Below are 17,662 nucleotides of genomic sequence, written 5' to 3'. Positions count from 1 at the left end.
TCTTTTGACATATAGTACCTTCATTGGCAAAATATTCCACAAGTTTGTTATTGATGTTTCTGAGAGATCTAAAGATGCAGTAGCTAGTCTGAAATGTTAGCAAAGTGATTTTTAATACTTTGTAACGTGTATGAGCTGATATATGCAATATGGGATATAAGTTATTGACACAAATTAAATTAAATTATTCAGAATAAAGAATTTCTCTAGATTAAGGTAGTGGAATCTGTTTCCTTGTGCTCTAAAAGTCACACACAAGATCCCAGTAGATTTCATTAATATATTTGTATAGTATAATCAAAATCCTCTCAACCAGCTTTTTTCATTGTAAACTGTCCCAGTTGGATCAGTCTGTCAGTATTTATACACTCCATGTCTTCTTTATTATCAGTCCTTGTATTATTTTTTGAGATTTTTTTTGTGGGGGAAGGGGGAATGCTTATTTTGATTTCCTTTTGAAGGATGGTGCCCAAACTGAATGCCACACACGAAAAATAGCCTAATAAATGATAACTTCTTATTGTGTCCTCACACTTCCTTGGATTACATCTGTGCACAGATGAGTGCTTGAGGCTTTGCCACATTTCCATGAAAGTATTTCATCTCCAGCAACAACTGCTGGAAACAGGATGCTGGGCTTGATGGAGCTTCGGTCTGTCCCAGTAGGGCGATTCTTATGTTCTTATGTGAGCCAATTATATGACAATCAAGCCATTGTGATATCACTGATGAGTCTGGCTCTTAGGCATTGGTGGAACAAGGCATTGTGACATCATAATCTGAGCTCTGGAATGTTGCTACTATTTGTGGTTCTGCCAGGTACTTGGGACCTGGGTTGGCCACTGCTGGAAACAAGATACAGGGCTTGATGGATTTTCAGTCTATCCCAGGATGACAATTCGTATGTTCTCAAAGTGATCAAGTTTTAAGTTTATTTAAGTTTTGATATACCACTCATTGTCAGTTTAGGAAATTTCATAAAATCCAGAACTGGTCAGTAGGAGAAGTTGGCAGCAATGTCCCTTTCCTGTCTTGGAATAGAAAACGCAAACCACAAAAGAGTGGAATGGTCCAAAGAAGACTGGTGAACTCTAATGTGTTCCACAAACTTCCTTTATTTCTTCAATAAAGCATTTCAATGACTATGTTTTGGCAGACAATTCTCTTGAGCGTATTTACTTTGCATATTACAATTATTAACAGAGGTATGAGGGGGATATAGTGAAGGGGGTCCTTGCTTGCTGACACAGGTGTTGCTACCCCAAGGATTGAAACGTGCCATGTTATACTCCATCCCACACTGTCCTAAACCCTTCCCAGTCCTACCTAAATTTAGCCTCCCCATCAAGGGAAAGATGAGATCTTTACAACTTGCTTCTTCCCCAACCTTTTAATGCATGGTAAGATATGTCTATCTTTGGCTGCTGCTGCTTGACTTCATACACTCCTTTCCAGTGTTTAATGTTCACAAGTACTGCCTGAGCAGAATATATTCACCACAACATATAATGTAAAACCTAGATGCCTGATATATGTTTTGCCCATACATGGGCTGTATCTGGGACATAGGTGTATTCAAATAGTATCATCTGACTGGTAAAAGCTCATTACACTCCACAATCAGAGTCTAGGGTGGTAGTGATTCCCTGCAACACTGCTAGACTGTGACAGATTCACTGCAGTCTAGATTGTGACTGTAGAGTGTGTTGATCTTCTACCAATTAGAAACATAAATAAAGACCAAATGTCCCATCTAGTCTGCCCATCCTCAGTAACCATTATCTCTTCCTCTCTCTAAGAGATCCCTCGTGCCTATCCCAGGCTTTCTTGCATTCAGACACAGTCTCTGTCTCCACCACTTCTTCTGGAAGACTGTTCCATGCATCTACCACCCTTTCTGTAAAAAAGTATTTCCTTAGATTACTCCTGAGCCTGTCACCTCTTAACATCATCCTATGCCCTCTCATTCCAGAGCTTCCTTTCAAATGAAAGAGATTCGGCTCATGCGCATTTACATCATGTAGGCATTTAAATGTCTCTATCATATCTTCCCTCTCCCGCCTTTCCTCCAAAGTATATAGATTGAGATCTTTAAGTCTGTCCCCATATGCCTTATGACGAAGACCATGCACCATTTTAGTAGTCTTCCTCTGGACCGACTCCATCCTTTTTATATCTTTTTGAAGGTGCGGCCTCCGGAATTGTACACAATAATCTAAATGAGGTCTCACCAGAGTCTTATAAAGGGGCATAAATACCTCCTTTTTCCTACTGGTTATACCTCTCCCTATGCACTCTAACATCCTTCTGGCTTTTACCGTCACCTTTTCAGTCTGTTTGGCCACCTTAAGATCATCACATACAATCACACCCAAGTCCTGCTCTTCTGTCATGCACATACGTTTTTCACCCCTAAACTGTACCGTTCCCTTGGGTTTTTGCAGCCCAAATTAGGCAACACTATTTGAATACACCTCTTGGTACTTTTATGTCCCTGATACAGTCTTATGTAGGTGAAACATGACTGTGTTATGCATCTATATGCTATGGCGAATAAATTATATGTTATTATATGTTATGGTGAATAGATTTGTTGAAGCATATCTTTTTTCTGCTCTGATATTTTTATGAGCACAAGATCACCAAAATTAACCACAGTGAGAAGGGAGAAAGCCAAACACAAAAAAAAAACTGTGGATATGATGCTCTTGATCTAAAAGTCTTTAATAACAAATGTTCTTCTCCAATATAAATGTTGCAGACAATAGAAAATCAATTCGTATAACACACAGAATGAAATAATGGTGCGGACCTGATACAGAGCAAACAAACCAAAACTGCAGACTTGTACACGGTGCAGGCAAATTTTATTTTGACAAATAAATCTTAACTAAAAACCTTTTACCAGATGGGGGACCCAACATGGTCCGTGTTTCGGACAACCTTCATCAGGGGTCCATGGTAATAAAGGTAAAAAGAAATATATCACAAAAAGAAGCCTGGAAAAATAGCATTTGGTAGCATACCAGTGAATCTCCGAAATGCAGTACAAGTTCGTCACAGTAAAGATACAGTCCATGTTTTGGTTTTGAATAACCGAAACACGGACCATGTTGGATCCACACCATTATTTCATTCAGTGTGTTATACGAATTGATTTTCTATTGTCTGCAACATTTTTATTGGAAAAGAACATTTGTTATTAAAGACTTTTAGATTAAGAGCATCATATTCACAGTTTCTTAATTTTTAGGCCACCCTGGATCTTGCAGATCATCTGCCTATTTGTTTCCCTTTCACAGAATATATTACACCTATTTATTTTTGTACTGTAAGTGCATAAATCCTACAAATGTCTATGTTAAACCTCATTTACCATTTCTTTGCTTATTTGTCTGGGATATCTGTATCTTATAGTCTGAGTCCTAAAATACATTTATGTGTGCCACAATGTTTGGTATTTTTTGCAAGAAATGGTAATATTTCTTCTTATTCCCTAATACAGGTCATTGAAAAAATGTTTAATAACAGCAGTGCAAGAACCAAACCCAATGGGACCTTATTTGCCAGGTTATTCTAACTGAAATGTGTGCTATATAATCCTGGATTTAGTCAGTTCCTTATTCACACACAATTTTCTCTAAACCAAGTGTTTAGTTAATTTGAAAATCAGTCTTTCATGGGGTACCATAACAAAAATTTTACTAACATCTAGAGAGACTATATTAATTTTATTTCCATATTAAACTTGCTGCTAACATTCTCAGAAACCCAATAAACTTCATCTGATTTATATGGTCAAAATGCATCCATTTAGTAAGCCAGGAAATTTAAATAAAAGCACCTAAGTGATCAACAGCTGATACAGTAGGGTAGGTACAAATGGCCAGAGGAGGTGAATAAATAGTTTATTCTACTAAAAATCTTTTCTTATGTCTTTTCTGGATTTTTTTTTTTAACCATTTTTAGTATTTCTTTTTTGTTTAAAATTATATACATAGTAGTTTAAGCTCACCCTCTTCTTTTCTGAATACTGTCTCCTTGACTTTGAATGGAGTAATAAAGCAATTATTAATGTTTCTTCTTATGGATGATTCCCTTAGATCATGGAAAAAAACACTGTGGAGTGACAATGTTCCTGAAATGGACTTTATTGACAATTAAAAGTTCCACAAGTCAGTATAACCAATCCACATGGAAATAAAATAATTCACATAAAAACCTTTAGGACCTAATTCGCCGAGCGCATAGAACCCAACACGGTCCGTGTTTCAACAAGATAGTCTTCTTCAGGGGTCCCTGATAATCCTAAGGAAGTAAATACATGGAATGAACAATCCAAAAAAGAAGAAATGCATGGAACTCCGCAGAGAATGAGTTGCTTGTGCGCATCTGTGAAGCTGAAAGCTATGCTGTCGGTAGTTTCACTTTCATCAGGGCTTCCCAAGGTGGACAGGTTTCAGCATAGATGTCATACTGAAGATGTACCACCTATCTGGGCAGCAGCAGATGGGCAGTGTTGGAGGTGGAGGATTGCGTATGATACAACAACGGCAACAACATCAAATTAATACTGTGCTGAAGGAAGACCCAGCAATCTACTTCTGTATTCGGCAACGAAAATCTGATGAGATCATCAAGACGTTAGGACTCAAATACGAGTCAATGGCACCTAGCAATTAAGGTCATGAATTCATCCTAGAAAAAGTGCTACATACCTCGCTGTTGAATATCACTATGGTCACCTTCAAAGTACTCTCCTTGGGAAGCTATGCACCGACACCAGCACCTAGTCCACCCTTCAAAGTAATTTTGGAACTCCTTTTCTGGAATGGTCATCAGAGCGGTCATCGTATTGCCTTTGATGTCCTGAATGTCATCAAAATATCTCCCTTTAAATATTTCCTCTATTTTCAGGTAAAGAAAAAAGTCATTGGGAGCCAGATCAGGTAAGTAGGGTGTTCCAATACTGGCTAAAAATTCCCCCCACAGACAGTGCCGTGTGAGCTGGTGCATTGTCATGATGCAAGAACCATAAGGGACCATTTTTGCACATGCCTTTCTCATGCCAAGATTTTTAGTTAAAATTTTCCTGTTTCTCTATCGATGTTTACTTGATCTGCTAAGCTTCTCACAGTCAGCTGACAATTTTGATGCGCAATTCAATTAATTTTTACAATGTTTTCATTAATTCTGCTCGTTACTGGTCGCCCTGACCTCTCTTCATCAGTGACACTTTCTCTCCCCTCAGAAAAACATTTAATCTAGATCTACACTGCATTTTTCTTCATGGCATGATCCCCATAAACTTGGACTAACATGTCCCTGATTTCACTTCCACTTCACTCTTGCCAAGCTTATCAAAATATTTAATGTTTCTTCGTTGCTCTAATTCAAGCTCCAACATTCTCACGATGGTACACAAAAACGTGCAAGAACAATAACGAACACCACTCAGCAAGATGCCGCCACACGTCGACACGAACACAGCTGTGAGACACTGATAATACCACGGTTATGAAACCTTACCAAGCTGTTTGTATAGTGTTGCCAATGTAAGCGCATAGTGACAACTTCATGAATTTAATTGTCAGACCTTATATACAGTATATATATATATATACTAGTCTTATAACCCGTTACATTAACGGGTGCTAGAATATATGTGTGTGTGTCTGTCTTTTTTCTTTCTCTCTCTCCTTAGCCGCTTTCTATATTTCTGTCTTTCTTTTTCCTTGGCTGTCCACCACCACCCCTTGCCTGCTCCCCCTGTCCATTCTCCCTTCCTTTTACCTCCCCTGTGTCCACATATAATAAAACCCTAAGCCATGCATGCACACTCCCACTGCGTGCGCCTCTTTTCCGTGAGCAGTTGGCAGCGCTTGCGCCCATCTCCCTCCTCTCCCGGCCACGGCGTCGTGCAGTTCCCGGCCAAGCACTGCCAGCAGCTCCTGCAACGGCTGAACCGGCGGCGGCAGGCCGGCATCTTCTGCGACTGTGTCATCCGCATCGGGGAGGCCCAGTTTCGGGCCCACCGGAACGTGCTGGCCTCCTTCAGCGGCTACTTCGGTTATGTAGAGTGTTTTTTTTTTACAGACCTATGACAATATGGGTTTCAATGGACTTTTTGTGAGTCTAGGAGCCAAGATATTGAGGTCTATTTTTCTTCACTTTGTCTTTATGATTTTATTGTCTAAAGTCTGCTGCAGTTATCTTTCTCTTTTTGCTCTTAATTTGTTTCAACTATGTCAATCGTGTTTGCTTCTAGGGTTTCAATGATAATGAGATTTACTAAAATCCATGCCAGGCTGTTAAATGAGCATTAGGACTCTAAACGTGGGTCTTATCTCTTTGAAGTTATGTCTCAATGAAATTTGAATCAGACTTTTATGATATTTTTGTGTTTATTTATTTTTATTACATATTTATATTTTATTACATATTTATTATCTCTTTTTCTCAATTGCAAATTAAACATTTCCTTAAAGGAATAAAATGAAAGAAAAATGTACAGTAAGGGTGTGCAGCTTTATAATCTATCAAGTAGATACATACATGAAAAAGATTCATAAGAGTAACATGGCTCAACCAGTTTCTTCATCAGGTTCTAAAATATCATGAATAATGACATCTGTGTACAACAAATGTGCCTTTTTTTTGTTGCTGTTGTCGCCTTTTAAAATATCTGATTGTTGCATACCCCTATTGGGAAAATAGATAGGAATCTACAGTACTGTTATTTTAAAATGACATAAGGCATCAATATTTCTAAAACCATTTCCATGGAAGGTGGCCTAAGGGATCTGGCTAATCAGAGTCTTAGGCCACTCCCAGTGCATCCCAGATTCCAGTTGGCCCAGGCATCTATCGGAGGGGCCTTAGGGGCCTGGGCCAATCAGGGCCTTAGGCCCCTCTCTGGTGCAACCCAGGATGCACTGGGAAGGGGAAGGCCCGCCATTCTGTGGAGGCGGGCCTGCCAGCCGGAGGGAGTAAGGGGAGTAAGCATCCCTCTGGCCAGCTTACAAAAGAAAGGTACAAGTGAGGGATCCAGGTGGGCTTGGGGAGTGTCAGGGTGGGGGCATGTTTTCAGGGGGGGGTTCCGGCAGGAGGAAGCGGGCATCCCTCCTGCTAGGGATATTCAGGGGAAAGGGATTCTGGAAGGAGAGATTGGGCATCCCTCCTGCCGGTGATCTTCGATGGGGGGGGGGGGGGGGGTTTCCAGCAGGAAGAACTGGGCATACCTCCTGCTGGTGATCTTCGGGGGATGATGGCAGAAGGAATTGGGCACTCCTCCTGCCATGGACATTTGAGGGGTGGGTTCAGGGGTTTCAGCAGGAGGGACTGGGCATCCCTTCTGCCGGACAAATTCATGGCTAGGGAGTTTCCTGCCACAGCCACTAAACTGATCGTGGCAGGGAGATTCTCTTGCAATGATCAATTCAGCAGCCACGTCTATTTGGAATTTAGGCTAGCATTTTGCTGGCCTACATTTCAGGCGCCTATCATGGCCCTAGGGAGATGCCTAGAGCTGCCTAGGTTCACCTAAGGCCACTTCCGGGTGAAACCAGGCCCTATGTACCTCCCTAGGCTCACAAAAATGCTTACAATATAGGCAGCCTGCCTGGTTGGCTGGTTAGACAGTAGTAGGACACCAACTGTCGCCTACAATCAGGATGCCTTTTATACAATTTGCCCCCAATGCCAAGATGTTTTATGAATTACGAGGAAGTGCTGAAAGGTTCTCAGTCCAACCAACCAACTTCCTAAATTCTGAGTGTTATTTTGTCACTGTAGCAGAAAAGAGAGATATCTTATTTCATTAAGTATCAATTTGCAGAAATGAAATTCTCTGTTTTGACATTGTTTCAGATCATTGATTGAACCATATCCATATCATTGTCTTCTTGGTTGGACTGAAAACTTTTCAGCACCCCGTCGTAAATATGTTTTTAGCCTATTCTTGAAAACAGCTAAGGAGAGCTCCACTCGAAGATCCACTGGAACAGAATTCCAAAGAAGAGGACCCTGGCTTCTAAAGAACTGTTTCCTAATTGAGGAGAGATGAGCAGATTGATGTATATGGACTTGAAGAGGAGGGGCTTGAGAGAAACAGAGAGCTCTCAATGGGCACTAAGGCTACAGAAATTGAGAAAGATTTTCCAGTTGGTTGAAATGAAGAACCTTTTAAACCAAAAGAAGCAGTCTGTAAGACATAGGGAGCCAAAGTTCAACCTGCAATAGGGGAGTGATATGAGCAAAACACCCCAAGCCTGTAAGAAGATGCAAGGCTGCATCCACACTAATTGAAGGTGATTATTTTCTTTCTGTTGCACACCATAAAATAAAGCATTGCAGTAATCTAAGCTGGAAACCATCAATGCATGAACAAAATCATGAAGGGCAATTCCCGAATATAAATATCGAGCACATTAAAAACAATAAACATATGCTCTACAAAAACAGCAGCATAGAATAAAAAAGGAACAAACAAGCAGACATAATTGGTTGAAAAATAAAATAATCAAAATGAAATGAAAATGAGACACAACAGTTTTACATGTACATCCCTAACCATAGATTCCCGGCACTCACTATGGTTTATCTCCTCATTCCAGTTTCTCACACCTTTGTGGAATCTATCTTAATGTACATTGAGATTTCCTATGCATATACAGTACTCTGTAGGTAAGGATATAAAAACCCCTAACATGGCTTCATAAAAGGGGGTGGGGGGGTAAATTTTATCACCAGCTGAAGCGGTAAAAGCTCCAACGCTCATAGAATTCCTATGAATTCTATGAGCATTGGAGCTTTTACTGCTGCAGCTGATGATAAAAAAAAGCCTAATGCGGCTTCATGAAAGGGGGCCTTAAGTTTCTTAAGTGTCAATTCTATTAATTGGTTCCATCATAATAGGTCACGCTTGGGGTCAATTCTATTAAGGCTTCAGAGTATGCTTGAGACACCTAAAAGCAACATGCAATATATGCAACCGATAACTCTATAATTTGCATGCAGTGCTTAGTGACACACCCCATGCTCTGCCCCCTTGCATATACATACTATAGCAATACCGGTGTGTCCTTTATAGAATAGCACCTAGCATTTGGACATGTAAATACCTATTATTAGCACATAAGCGCTAGTATTCTATAACCTATGTATGTATTTGGTGCCTAACATTATACACCAGCTTATAGAATTGTGCTTTAACCTCTGCATTCTATAAAATTCACCCAAAATTTAGATGCCCATATGTAGGCTTGATCTTTGAGATGTGCTCAAATGTGGGCTCGAGATGAGATGTAGTTAACAGGCCATTAATAAACAATAATTGGGTGCTAGCAATCTATTCTTGGTGTTAATTGGCGCTAATTAGGAATTGTGCATGCATCCACTTGCATGTTATTTTATAATGTTGATCACCCAACTCCCATAATGTGCAACAGGGGAAGTAGCCTGGGATGGCATGGGCAGGTCAGGAGCATTCAGAAAATCTGGATACAGTATTATACAATAATGCAGACGCGCATCTAACTTGTGCACCAGGATGTACACCTGGTTTCAGCAGGTGAAAGTCCTCATGCCCAAAGTTGGGCACAGAATCGGCATTATACTCTAAAGAGCATTCAGCCAGGACCATCCTTTAGAGCAGTGTTTTGCAAACTGTATGCTCCCGAGATTCCAGGTATGCTACGAGACGCCGGGGAGGAGGAGAGGTGCTGGCACTGGCTGACTGACTACAGGATGTGCCTCTCACGATAAGAGGCACATCCTGTAGGCAGTCAGCCACGCTAGTGCCTCTCCTTCTTTCTGTGTGTCTTTCCTTCCAGCACCCCCCATTGGCGGCTAAGGGCCCATCTGGAGGGCCTTCGCTCATGTGCGGACATCGACATGATGTCACACATGTGCGTGACATCATCGCATTGACGTCTGCGCATTTCCAGATGCCTTAAGCCGCAACCACCACATTTAGTGTGCTGCGGATTAGCAAAGTTTGTGAGATACTGCTTTATAGAATAGTGCTGAGCGCCAATTTTTCCAATGCCAGTTTCTAAGCACCAATTGCTGACTTTGGCCCTTAGGGCCTGATTCTATATATGGGGCCTAACTTCTAAGCATCACTTGGTATGGTTGTCAATCAACCGCTAGATGCCATTTATAGAATTATGCCTAGTGGCGCTTAACTTAACTTAGGCATCACTAGACATCCTAATGGTAGGTGCCAGGGTTTTACTAGCCTAATTTACCAGCGCCTAGCTTTGCTTGCCATGGCTTTTCTCCATGCCTACTTTTCAGGTGGGCATTGTTAGGCACCAGTAGGAACCTCAACTTAGGCATCGCCAGGCTCTTCTCTGAGTTCCGCATGGAACTCTTAATTGATCATTTCTTTTTAAATTTTTTAAAATTAGTTTTCAATGGCACGGTCAATTACCACACCAATTAAACTAGTTAAGACAAACTAAGTTTTGCGCAGATCTCAGCTAGGCATCACTAGGCATCCCCAATTAGGGCTCCTAGCAGGATCCAGTCTAGGTTTCATTTATAGAATTTCTTCCTTAGTGCTTAAAGTCAGTTCCAGGCGTCTACTAGAATGCCAAAACTGGGTGCATGGACAACTAGCTTAAATCTAGGTGCTGTCACAGTGCAATGAGACTTGGAAATGCCAGTCCTGTATCAACAGTGTATCCTAGAAGCCCAATGATCCTCCCTCCTATCTGCCTTAATATCAAATGAAAGAAAGCCACCCAAAGCTCCCAATTCCCCTTTTCATCCCTCTCATAATTCTGTGGAAATATTTCCCATGGGCAAAAACAGAGGAAAACAAATCCTTTGCAATGTACCACAAACAAAGTCACAGCAAAGGAGACGAAGACCAAGTGGACAATAATTGGATCAATTATGGGCTGATGTGAAGACATAAGGATCGCACAATCTTTCGAGGCAGCTGGGGCATCGGTTAAGTGTTTGCTAAACTGTGATCAAAGCTGTTTGAAAGATTATCATTCCAGCCTATAGACTCCTGATGCAGGCCTTTTGGCCAAAACACAAATCATGTTCAGTCTTTTCGTATCATCCAATAAATTGATCCAATTATTGTATACTTGGTCTTCATCTTATTTGCTGTGACTTTGTTTGAAATATTTCCCAAGCCAAGCTGGCAACAGGACTCAGTCTCACATCCTATTAGCCTAATATCCACCATTACTCTGGCAAATGTTTAGTATCAGAGCAACAGGCTGATAGAACTAAAGAGTGCAACTCAGATTTGGGAAAACTTGGTGGGATGAAGGATGGACATTAGAAAAGATCAAGGGGGCCATAAAGGGGTCACTTTCATTTGATATTTGCAGATTTGGGAGGAGGATCATAGAGAGAGGGCCTGCAGGGGCTTTTTACATTTTTAGTTGGGACAGCTGAGGAAGAGGATTATGGTACTTTCTTTTATTTGCTATTAGAATAGATAGGAGAAAAGATAGTAGAACTATGAAGATAGCTTCTTTCATTTGAAATCAAGAGGGAGGGAATCTTACCAATTCTCTCTTTTGGGGGGGATTGGGGTGAGGGTGGGATAAAGGAATTTTAAAAAATGTATTTAAAAATAAACAGCTTGTCCAAAGTACATCTTTACAACACAAGAACCCCCCCCCCCCCCCCCATCATAATATTGTTTGTGAACACACAATATATAGAAACATGATGGCAGATAAAGGCCAAATGGCCCATCTAGTCTGCCCATTAAGGTAGTAACCATTATCTCTTCCTCTCTCTAAGAGATCCCACGTGTTTATTCCATGCCTTCTTGAATTCAGACACAGTCTCTGTCTTCATTACTTCCTCCACTAAAAACATGACAAACAGTATTGGTGATAACATCTTTCTCTTACATCCAGCTTCACTTTCAAAATGCAACACCAAAAACTCCACTAAATTAGACAGCACAGTTACTTACCGTAACAGGTGTTATCCAGAAACAGCAGGCAGATATTCTCACATGTGGGTGACATCATCCATGGAGCCCTGGTACAGAGAGCTATAAAAATGCATCGCCACTTTAAGAACTTAAGAAAGTTTGTGAACTGCCCACAACACACATGCGCAAGCAAGTGCCTTCCCACCCGACGCAGGCTCACGGCTCCTCAGTTCTGTATAGTAACATAGTAACATAGTAGATGACGGCAGATAAAGACCCGAATGGTCCATCCAGTCTGCCCAACCTGATTCAATTTAAATTTTTTTAATTTTTTCTTCTTAGCTATTTCTGGGCAAGAATCCAAAGCTCTACCCAGTACTGTGCTTGGGTTCACCCTGTAGTCCTTTCTGCACTCCTCTTCTTGGGTTATTTTATATTTCACGAACGCCAACTCTTTCACCTTTATTTTCTCCGCCACTAGTTTGGAGAACCATATCGGCTTCCTTTTTCTCTTATTCTTATTTATTTTCTTCCATAGCCATTTTTATCGCTCCTTTCAGCTTAGACCACTGTCTTTCTACTTCTCTTATGTGCTCCCATCCTAACAGCTCTTTCTTCAGGTACTCTCCCATTGCATTAAAGTCCGTACGTTTGAAATCTAGGACTTTAAGTATCGTGTGGCCACTCTCCACTTTAGCCGTTATATCAAACCAAACTGTTTGATGATCACTACTTCCCAGGTGAGCACTCACTTGAACATTAGAAATACTCTCTCCATTTGTGAGGACCAGATCCAATATCGCTTTTTCCCTTGTGGGTTCCGTCACCATTTGTCTGAGCAGAGCCTCTTGAAAGGCATCCACAATCTCCCTACTTCTTTCCAATTCCGCAGACGGAACATTCCAGTCCACATCTGGCAGGTTGAAATCTCCCAACAGCAGCACCTCCTGTTTCCTTCCAAACTTTTAGATATCCACAATCAGATCCTTATCAATTTGCTGCGATTGAGTAGGAGGTCTGTAGACTACACCCACCTAGATAGAAGTCCCATCTTCTCTTTTCAGAGCGATCTATATTGCTTCTTCCTCTCCCCAGGTCCCTTACATTTCGGTCGCTTGGATATTGATCTTTACATATAGAACTACTCCTCCACCTTTTTGACCATCCCTGTCCTTCCTAAAAAGTTTATATCCCGATATGTTTACATCACATCCATGTGATTCACTGAACCATGTCTCTGTGATAGCGACAATATCTAGATCTGCCTATAACATAAGGGCTTGCAGATCATGAACTTTGTTGTTTAGACTGTGAGCATTTGTGGTCATCGCTTTCCAGCTATTTTTCAGCGGTAATCTCCTTTTTCGTATAGATTTTTGTTTCCGTTGCAATGCTAAGAAATGAGTTGCTGATATTGTTTATGTTGCAATCTTTACTACTATCACATCTTTTCTTTTGCCGGGGGTGGTCTCTAGAATTGTCCTTCATACATACAAGCTAAGAAGCCAACTGGGGAGGTAGGTGGGTTGTGAGAATATCTGCCTGCTGTCTTGGATAACACCTGTTACGGTAAGTAACTGTGTTTTATCCCAGGACAAGCAGGCAACATATTTTGATGGACGGAGTGTTGACCATTAAGAAAATAAATTTTACAATACTGCTTGGCTCAAATGACCCTCCCATTTTGAAATGAATTCCAGACAGTAGTGAGATGTGAATGTATGAACTAAGGACCAAATAGCAGATTTACATATTTCATCAATATGAGTTGAGCGTAGGAAAGCAAGAGAAGCTGCCATAGCTCAGATCTTGTGGGCTGTGATTCAACTCCCAGTTGCAGCCCAGCCTGAGCATAAGAGAAAATGATAGAAACCACTAACCCTGTAGATATAGTTCTCTTGGATACAGGATGTCCCAACTTATTAGGATCAAAGGAGATGAAAGTTGTGGCGATGCTCTATGTGGCTGAATTCTCTGTAAAAGGAAGCACAGGCTCATAGGAAACGAAAGTATGAAGAGCCATTTCTCTAGAATGAGAATGAATCATAGGAAAGAACACTGGAAGTACAGTAGATTGATTTAGATGAATTCCGTGACTACTTCTGGAAGGAACTTCAGATGGGTGCGAAGCACAACTTTGTCATGATGAAACACTCTGGATGGTGGATCCGCCACCAATGCTTGAAGTTCACTCATTCCTCAAACAGAGGTAAGAGAGATGAGAAAAAAAACCACTGTCCAAGTGAGGCATTTTAGATAAACTAAGGACATTGGTTCAAAAGACTTTATAAGTCTAGAGAGAACAACATTGAGATCACAAACTACTGGAGGTGGTTTGAAGATGGTTTGACCTTAAAAAGGTCTGTTAGAGAATCTGGACATAACAGGATGAGCAGTTAGATGTTTACCATCAGCTGGGCTGTAATAAGCATTGATAGCACTGGGATGAACTTGAAACAAAGTGTTCTTGAGGCCTAAATTGGATAAATTGGATAAATGTAGAAGAAATCCAATACTAAAAATATAGAGGTAGATACAGCATCATGACAATGACAAGTACACTAAGTGGAAAACCACTTCCATTTCTGCTTGTAACATTGTTGCACAGATGGTTTTCATTACGTTTCTAAAATACATTTGATAGGATGAGAAAGATAAAACTCAGAAACAAAAAGGAAACTGCAGAGATAATGTACTGAAAACAGGAATTTTATTAAAAGTCAACAAATGTTGTTTTCCGAATAATGGTTCTTTGTCCGTGTTTTGAAGAAACATTCCTTCCTCAGGGGTCCGAGCTGTGAATTGTACTGGGTGTATGTAGAACCAAATGGAAATAGAAACCATAAAACAAGTACCGGTAGTTCTCATACATCGAATGTAGCTCCTGTAGAAAACGCTGGTCAGTATAAAGCTGAGGAAGGAGTGTTTCTTCGAAACACGGACCATGTCAGGTCCCAGTGTTGTACAAAGAACCATTATTCAGAAAACAACATTGTTGACTTTTAACAAAATTCCTGTTTTCAGTGCATCATCTCTGCAGTTTTCTTTTTGTTTCTGATACTTGACTTCCACAGCAGAACTATTGGATTTGTTTTTGTTTGCAAAGATAAAACTCGGTCCATGTTAACCTGAGAGGTAACATAACATAACATAACATCTTACTTATTAACCGCATAACCATAAGTTCAACGCAGTTTACAAAAGACTATAAACAATGAACAATATCATTAAGAACAAAATAAATTATTTAACCAAATGTTTTGAAAAAAGATAAGTTTTCAGTTGAGTTCTAAAGTGTTTGTAAGAAGAGGTAGTAAGCAGTAATGATTGAAATTCTTTATCATGGGAAGCTACCTGAAATGCAAAAGTATATTCAAGGAATTTCTTACTTGTACAGCCCTGTACTGAAGAAAATTAAACAAGGCGTGGGATTTTTGACTAAGTTTGTGCGATGCTAAAGAAAATCTATTAACCAGGTAGAGTGGAGCAGTACCATACAAGACCTTATAGCAAAAACAACCCAACTTAAACAGAACACAAGCCTCCATCGGCAGCCAATGCAACTCGCAATAAAATGGCATGACATGGTCATACTTCTTCAGTAAAGTATTAGCTAGAAAGGTTCTAAAGTCTCTTGACCCACAGACCTCAGAAATGCCTAGGGGTATGTTCATTTATCTTCAAAGAACATACGGGCCAAAAACGGCACCCATAGTCGTCATAGGTCACTATAATATTAGTTAATTTTATTTGTTTATTTGATAACTTATATAAATATTTTTAGTATCAAAAAGTACTCATCTTTTGCTTTCATCTACGCGGGTGGGGGTAGGCAGGGGGTAGGAGCCTGATATAATTGATTCATACTTCTTCAGGCCATAAATCAGTCTGACCACTGTATTCTGAATCAGTAATAATCTGGTCATGTCTTTCTTAGTGATTGTCAAGTAAATAATGTTGCAGTAGTCAAGAAGACTTAATAACAAAGATTGAACCAGAAGTCTAAAAGCACAAAACTCAAAATTTAGTTTGATTGTTCGCAATTTCCATAAAGTATAATAACCTTTATGTACTACTGCATCTATCTGTTTCTTCATGGTCTAGTCTAATCTAATCTAATCTAAGGCTTGGCTTTATATACTGAGTCATCATTCTAAGAAAGCTCGACTCGGTTTACAATAGTTAACTTAACAGATAAAAACCATAAGAAATAAAAACTGAATTTCAGAAAAATTAATTTTCAAAATGTTTAACAAATAAAGTAGCTTTTAAAGATTTACAAAAAAATTGAAGCGAACCAAAACTCCTTAAAAGAAGCAGATCATTTCAAAGTTGAGAAAACTTAAAAATCAAATATTGACTATAAATCTTGACTCCTTTAATCCCTTTTTTTGAAGGAAGATCAAGAACAACTCCTAATATTTTAATTGTTGGATGAATGGCATACAATATTGAGTTTATACTAATAGCAAGTTCATGAGAAATTTTGTAAGGTGACATCACAAAGAACTTTGTCTTATCAGAATTGAGTTTAAGTTTAAATTCCTGCATCCAGGAATTCATCAATTTCAGTACAGACTCAATCTTATTGGTTATCTGGGACAGAGCTGTATTATAACAATTGTAATATCATCAGCGTAGCTGAACAGCTCTTTACCCAGATTACTCAGGCAGAAGCCTAATGAAGAACGACAAACATTGAATAATGTGGGCAAAAGTGGGGAGCCCTGAGGGACATCACATGGATTTTTCCAAATAGAAGAGAGCTGGTTGTTAAACATAACCTGATAAAGTCTAGATTCCAGAAAACCTTTGAACCACAAGTTTATTAGGATTTTATATACCGCCTATCAAGGTTATCTAAGCGGTTTTTACAATCAGGTACTCAAGCATTTTCCCTCTCTGTCCCGGTGGGCTCACAATCTATGCAATGTACCTGGGGCTATGGAGGATTAAGTGACTTGCCCAGGGTCACAAGGAGCAGCGCGGGGTTTGAACCCACAACCCCAGGGTGCTGAGGCTGTAGATCCAACCACTGTGCCACACACTCCTCTTGTAAACATTATCTTGTAAACCCAAAGCATCCAGGCAGGCCAGCAATTTGGTATGGTCTACCAAGTCAAAGGCATTACTCAGATCAAATTGAAGTATCAATGCGCTACTACCTTTGCTCAGCAAATAATTTAGAATGGTCTAACAATGTAGCTAACACTGTTTCAGTACTGAAATGGGTTCTAAAGCCCGACTGAGAATCATGTTGTTCAAGATATTTTATCAACTGAATTTGAACCAAACCCTCCATGATTTTTACAAAAAAGGGAATCAGCACAATAGGTCTGTAGGTAGATGGTAATGAAATAGATTTTTTGATGTTTTTAATTATTGGAGTGATAATTATGTTACCTTCCTCTTGAGGAAACTTTCCTGCATCGAGTCAGTTAACCACTCAAATAATTTCAATTTGAAATTTGGAGACGCAACAACCATCAGGTGTGGAGAGCAGGGATCTAGAAAACAATATGATTGTGCATATTTATGAAATAATTTGGAAAAATCATTCCATTCTGGATTTTCAAATGTAGACCAGGATAAGTCTGCAAGAACTTCTTCTTTCTTCGTATTTAAATAGGAATCGATGTTCCCTAAGCAAGGTAGACAGGAAGATCTCAAACATAATACCTTGGAGCTAAAGAAGTTCGCTAAATCAATTGAAGATGGAAGAGACAACCATGATGATTGTGTCTTTTT

The 17,662-nt window shown here is 39.9% G+C and overlaps 1 protein-coding gene across 3 annotated transcripts in view; it reads right to left on the bottom strand.

Annotated features, from left to right (window-relative positions):
• Positions 1-17,662, bottom strand: part of SHANK3 (SH3 and multiple ankyrin repeat domains 3) — a 924,054-nt gene that overhangs the window by 662,549 nt on the left and 243,843 nt on the right. The window lies entirely within an intron of this gene.

The sequence above is a fragment of the Geotrypetes seraphini genome, chromosome 9 (assembly GCF_902459505.1).
Source record: "Geotrypetes seraphini chromosome 9, aGeoSer1.1, whole genome shotgun sequence".
NCBI classification, from domain to species: domain Eukaryota; kingdom Metazoa; phylum Chordata; class Amphibia; order Gymnophiona; family Dermophiidae; genus Geotrypetes; species Geotrypetes seraphini.
Note: the sequence above shows the minus strand (reverse complement) of the source record. Positions and strands in the feature narration are given on the sequence as shown.